We start from the raw sequence: 6,966 nt of genomic DNA on the forward strand, positions 1-6,966 counted from the left end.
TGAATGACGGCTGGAGGGCAAAGGCCGCCTGCTGACAGCCTTCCAGACCCAGGACACCAAGTCTTTCACTGAAGGGTGATCTGGACACATGTTATGTCGACCACAAGGCCCTTCAGGAAGACTTGCTGGAAGAAGGGGCCTTTCACTTGGGGGGTGTAGGAGCAGGCAAGGAGAGTGTGTGGTCCAGGCACAGGGACAGAATGTAAGAAGACCCAAAGGCAAGGCAGAGACCACACTCTCAGGGAACTACAGGACCCAAGAGGAAAGCAGGTGGATCCCTTTTAAGATGAAGAAACAGCCATGGGGAGGCCAGTGGAGCTCTCCAAAATAAGTTTACAGTAAACGAGCTTAGAGCCACAGCTGTGGGTTCTGAGCCCAGAGTCCTTCCAGCCCCTCCCCTTGGACAGCTGTCGCCCCCTCCGGCCACTCCCACCTCCTCTTTGAGACGCCGTTTCCCTCTCCCCCCTCCCCTTTGAGCCCCCGGGCACACAGTCCCCACCACTCTGCCCAGTGAAGCACTGACACTCCTTCTAGACTCAGCACAAATCCTGCCATGTGAAGAGCTCCCACTTGGGTTACACTTCAGGTCAAGTGTTGCTCTGTTGTCTGGAAATTAAAGTCAGTCTGCGGCCACAGTCACAGTTCAGTCAAAGACAGGTCTGGACTGAAACTAGAGCTGGAGCCTGCTTGAACTTCTGACCAGAGTCAGATCAGTTGGGGGCGAGGTTTTGAGCTTAATCCTTCGAAAGAGCTCAGCCTAGACCCAGGGTCAGGTCTCAGCCTGGGACTGTGATCAGGGCTTTGAATGGAGTTGGGGGGCAAGACTCAGTCTAGGGACAGGTTTGGGGTCTTAGCCTGGAACCAGAGTCAAGGTTAAGCCTTGGACTGGGGCTCAGGGATGTGAATGTGTGTCTGAGCCTAGACTGAGGACCATCAGGGCTCTGCCTTCCTGCTCCTGAGGTCTGGAGTCAGAGCCAAACCCAGGAGGGTGCAGGAGAAGCCTACGAGCATGGGCTCAGCCGAACTCCACCTGCTGCTATGCTGGGTCCCAGATCCCACCACACTGTGTCTGGGACGCAGGGGTCTGGGTCCAAGCCCCTTAGGGATGCTGTGCACTGCTGGAGCCGTGTTTATGAGGAAGGGTCTGCACAGATCAGACAGGGCCCCAGGGAAGTCAAAGTCAGCTCCCAGGCAGGCCCAGAGATGGGTGTGGGGAGGGGAGCTGGCTTGAACTGTGGTGCCTCCAGCAAGACTATCATGAGAGCCCCAGTGTCACTGGTCTTCAGAAAGCTGGGCCTCTATATCGACTGCCCACCCTAAGCTGCTGGGACTGGCTCTGCCCAAACCCCTGAGAGGACACTGGTCAAGGGTAGAGGAAAGAGCCTCAGGTTGGGTGCTGGGGGCCTGGATGCCCCACCTTGCCACTCTCTCTGTGTGAAAGAAAGTGAAAGTTTAGTCATTCAGTCGTGTCCGACTCTTTGTGACCCCATGGATTGTAGCCCACCAGGCTCCTCCGTCCATGGGATTCTCCAGGCAAGAGTACTGAAGTGGGTTGCCATTTCCTTCTCCAGAGGATCTTCCCTACCCAGGGATCGAACCCGGGTTTCCCACATTGTAGGCAGACACTTTACCGTCTGAGCCACCAGGGAAGTCCTGTAAAATAAGAACAATATAAGTTAAGAAAGGCATTTGACAAGTGAGGAAACTGACAGTCAGAGAGGGGAGGGACTGACCCCGGGTCAGTTAGGATGAGCGTGAGGATCTCAGAGCTGCTAGCACCAAAGCCCTCATCCCTCGTGCCAATCGGGCTTCTTTCATCCCTGACATGACCACATGCTGCCTATATCTGCCCCATGTGGGCTCCCAGGGAAAGGCCAGAGAAGGGAGGGGGTGTGCAGGAGATGGGACAGACACCCAGGGGATGGGACAGACGCCCAGCTTGGGTCCACGACCCCACTGGGGTCATGGGGCACAGAAGAGATCCAGGGGCCGTGCCTACCCTGTGTTCCGTGTGTCCAGCTCTGGACCCAGAGTCAATCCAGCTTCCCTGAATACCTGCTGTGTGATCTCAGCCAAGTTGCCTCACTTCTCTGAACAAGATGCAAGTGGAAGTGTGAGCTTCTCAGTCGTGTCTGACTCTTTGCGACCCCATGGACTGTAGCCCACCATGCTCCTCTGTCCATGGAATTCTTCAGGCAAGAATACTGGAGTGGGTTGCCATTTCCTTCCCTAAAAGAGCGATAATAATCATTTCCTCTTGTGATTGTTAGGCAAGAAGTGCTATAAAAGGCAAGTGAGCTATAAATATCGGTGCTGCTGCCACGGTTGCTGCCACCATCCCAGACTCATCCCTGTTACCCTTTGCTCAGTCTCACTGCCCCAAACACACAGGCCTTTCCATCGCCCCGACGCGCCACACTCTCTCCTGCTTCACAGCCTTTGCACAGGATGCTCTCTTGCTGTGGCCTGTGAAAGTCACTTCCTTGGGGCACCCCAGGTGGGACCAGCTCATTCTCCACACTTCCTCTGTAGCACCTGTCAGCTAATGGGGATGGGATTATATGTGTGACAGGCCATTGGAAGGGATGTCTCCATTTGCCCCAGAATTGACAGCCGGGGTGCAGACCTGGGGTGAATAATTGCCGAGCTCCCTGTGTTCTGAAGAGGGGCCTCAGTAACCTCTTCAGGACTTGCTCAGGGGATGAGACTCCCACTGTGTCACCCCTCTGTTCCCAGGAGGTTGGACTGGGGAGAAGGATTCCACAGAGATGGGCAGCTGCAGTTTCCTATGGACTTTATGGATTTTCCTTTTTACCCAACCAAGCCCATGGGAGACGCACCAAGAAAATCACATGTTATGATGAAAGCAGGGAGGCCCCTGCCGGGAGGCGAGGTTAAAAACTTGCACTGTGGGGGGCAGATTTGTTCCAGCCTGGCTTTTCTGGGCAGGGTGGGGTCAAATAGAAGTGGCGTGAGGGGAGGGACGGGGCATGGGGCAGCCTGCAGGCTTGCCGTTGGCTAAGGGTCAGCAGGCATCACAGAAAAGAGTTGAATTGTGCCATCTTTGGTACCCATCCAGGAAGGCACCCCACCATACCCAGGGGCCCCACAACAGGAACCATGGGGCAGGCAGGAACTGGAAAGGGGAGGTTGCCAGAGGTTGTGGAAGAGCCCAATACCCAGGGGACTGCAGAGGCCAGGGCTCCCTCGGGACCCATGAAGAGTGCACACACACGCGTGCCCAGTGGAGGGCCAGCATTCAGATGTCTGCCACGCTGAGGGCATCGGCAGCCGTCAGCATCGATCCACAGAGAGGAGCCCAACCACAGGTGGGTAACTCGGGTGCCTAACTGTTGCCTGCTGAGCCCCGATTCCCTCAGCCCCTACACCAGAGAGGCTACATCTTAAGAACAGAGGGGGAGAACTGGAACACTGATACCTCCGGCACATGGACAGACGTTGAAACCATTATGCTCAGCGAAAAAAGCCACACACAGAAAGCCACACAGCGTAAGATTCCATTCATACGGCACGTCAGGAGGAGGCAGATCCCTGAAGACAGAACACAGATTGGTGGGTGGAGGGCTGGTTGTGGAGCATGGAGTAGGGGGTGTTTCACGGAAAGGAGCTTCCGTTCAGGGTGATGAAATGTTTTCACTTGGATTGTAATACTGCTGGTACATCCATGTGAATGGACTCAAAACCACTATGTGTACACTCTAAATGGATGAACTAACTGTATGTTATGTAAGTCACATTTCAATACAGCTGTCATTTTAAAATGGGGAGGGGGAAGGTTGAGGGGGAGGGAGAGATGGTTTGGATGGACATGTACACACTGCTGTGTTTAAAATGGATAGCCAACAAGAGCACGGGGAACTGTGCGAAGTGTTGCGTGGCAGCCTGGCTGGGGGGGTGTTTGGGAGAGAATGGATACGTGTGTATGGCTGAGTCCCCTCCCTGTTCATCCGAAACTATCACCACACTATTAACCAGCTATATCCCAATACAAAATAAAAAGTTTTTAAAAAATTAAAGCCATCGAATAAGTGCAACAAAAAATAAAGTGATTACTGAACATGTTGGGTTAATATCTAAATAATAATAATAATAATAAAATGAGGGGCATTTCATTTGGGATCAGAAAGAAGTTTTGGAGATGGACAGTGGCGACGGCTGCCCAGCAATGTGGAGACACCTCATGCTACTGAGCTATACACCTAAAAATGGTTAAAACGGTAGATTTTATGTTATGTATATTTTACCACAATTTTTTAAAACTAAAAAAATTTCATTTTAAAAAGATGGAGAGGGGAAGTATCTCAGAAGAAGACTATGAACCCCTAAATACTCTAAGATACTGGTGTCAGAACACCAGGAAAGAGGCAGCCTCCCCACCCTACCCCCCAGTGTGGGGTAACACACACCCGCATACGACACTCCAAGTCCCATCAGCCTGGTGCTGGGGACAAAGGAAGGAAAAGCTCTGAATCACCTCTGGGACTGGGATTTCAAACAGATGGCCTTGTAATAACACAGTGACCACAGCACGCTGGGATCTGCCACCACACGGCTGTGGCCAGAGGTTGGAAAAACTTGCAATTGCTTCCTGTGAAGCCCCTTGTTCACCCAGAGCCCCACAGACCACTGCAGAGGCTCAGCATCAGCTCCCCAAGGAGCACCAGCTCCTGGATGGCAGGGGCCGCTGGGTCTGGCTTGTGCCCGGGGCCTGATACAGAGCCGGTCACGTCGTGGGTCTTTGGTCTGATGAAAGAAAGAAGAGCCTCCATCATGAGACACAGAAGAAGCTGAGGCCCCCAGGGGCCACAGCCCTACCCAAGGCCACACCATCAAGGAGAGGTGGAGGCGGGGACCGGGACCCAAATGCCCAGCTCCCCTGGCCCAGGCCAGCACCAGGCAGGGTTGGATTCCACCCAGAGCCCTTCCTCCAGCTGTGCACATCTGTTGGCCCCCGTGGGATGAGGCAATCACCCAGGAACCTGGCCAAGGATGCAAACATCCAGGACAGAACAACCGGAGGCGTTTCCAAGGGGTGGGGTCGGCGGCCCAGCGCCAAGCCTGGATCCCCGCAGGGCTGACCCCTGCCTGGCTCTGGGGGTTGCATTCCTAAAGCCACACCTCACCCTGTCACCCCAACTCCTTCTGGCGGGGAGGCAAGGGTCCTGGAGTACTGTTTTGGTCAGCTTCTCCCTCGGGGACAAATCCTGCAGGCCCCTGACGGTCTTTGGGTCTCAACCCCCCTTCAGGGTAATCTGGTTCCATCTGGCTCTGCTCCTCCAAACAGCGCGGCTCTTGCTGACACAGTCTTCTTAGAACACCGTGTTCTAAGGCAGCCCTGGCTTCGGGGCCCCTAGTCTGAGCGAAGACACCCCTCCTCTAAAAGCCCCCAGCCAGAGACTTCAGACATAACCCTGACACAGGACCCCCTGATATGCTGGACAAGATGGCACTCTGCTCATAGGAGGCTTGTCTAAGGAGGGAGACCCCTAGGCTGATGGGGGAGGCCTGGGCCACCAGCAGGAGCCTCCCCGGTCCCTGCGTGGGCTTTGGCTGGCTTCTTTCTTTTTCGGATGCCCCTTCCTCTTCTCAACTGGGAGGCAAGAGGGCTCTGACACCTCTGTTTCTCAGAAACCAGCATCTCTCTGTTCACGTAGCAGTGGGCACTACCTTTAGGCTGTTGGTCTCAGTCAGCTCCATGACAGATGGCCCACGCGCTGATGCCCGCCAGAAAACACACGCTCCTGACACGTTTGCTTTCGGTGGCTCGGCTGTGTCTGCCACGGTCCCTGGGCTGCTGCCCCGTCGGTCCATGACCTGTTCCCAGCAGGCCAACAGCCGCAGCATCTAGAATTAGGAAGTGCTCAGACTGGACAGGCTCCTCCCCCCTCTCTGAGGCCCGAAGGCCAAGGTTGGCCTAAATTCAGGGCAAGCCCTCCAGAAGCCTGGCTCTGAGCCATCCAGTCTGGTCCCCACAGCGACCCCAGAGTCTGGGGCTTACTGATGAAGAAACTCAGAGCTTGTATCCCCAGTTGTAAAATGAGCCTGATAGAAGTAACAGCTCTCAAAACATAATTGTGAGGCTTAAACTGAGATGATGCAGGAAACCTGTTAGCACGGTACCTGGCCAAGGTGAAAGCATGCTGTTTTATGGGGTTTTTTCTCCTGCTCGGCATTCAAAACCTTTTCTTGTTTGGGGGACCACCCTCCTGGGCTGACCCTCATAGGAAGATGCTCTGTCCTCCCAGTGCAGAGGCTGACACACCTTCGGTCAGTAGGAGCAGGCACGGGACCTGACTCCATCACTCAGGAGCCCACCCTGAATTTGGGGACCGCTAAGGTGCTGCAGAGGACATTTGGGGGAGCATTCCTGGGGGCCATAGGCCTTGCCCAGGCCACGATGCCCAGTGACAGTGGCCCGGGAAGCAGCCCCAGACATAAGACAATTCCTACAGGGGCCCTGCCTGTGTCCTGAGCTGCCAGCCTCCTTCACATCTGTCCTTTCCCTGAGCCTGGTTCTCCAATCGATTCTGTGAGCTGCTTGGTGTCCTTCCAATAAATTCCTGTCCTGCTTAAATTAATGAGAGTCAGTTTTCATTGTTTTCAACCAAGAAACTTGACTGGCTTGGAAACTGGTCTGAAAGGGTGGGTTTCAGACAACACCCCTAGGGAAAGGGAGGAAATAATAATCTATTCTAGCTGGGGCTGAAGGTGGCGAAGATCCAGTTAGTGTCCAGGGACGAGAATCCAGTAGCCTGTGGTATGTGGTGATGAAATAGCTAATGCAATTAAATTCATTAATTACATTATGGCCGGTGGCCATCTGGAAAAAAGTGCCACTGAAGGCAAAGCTGTGCAGGCCTGAGTCGCGCTGCCATGGAATAGGATGGGAATGGCAAGATTTCAAAGATGGCCTGGCTGCTTCTATGACACTCCACAATTCAAAGA

This window comes from Ovis canadensis, chromosome 2 (assembly GCF_042477335.2).
Source record: "Ovis canadensis isolate MfBH-ARS-UI-01 breed Bighorn chromosome 2, ARS-UI_OviCan_v2, whole genome shotgun sequence".
Classification (NCBI taxonomy): Eukaryota; Metazoa; Chordata; class Mammalia; order Artiodactyla; family Bovidae; genus Ovis; species Ovis canadensis.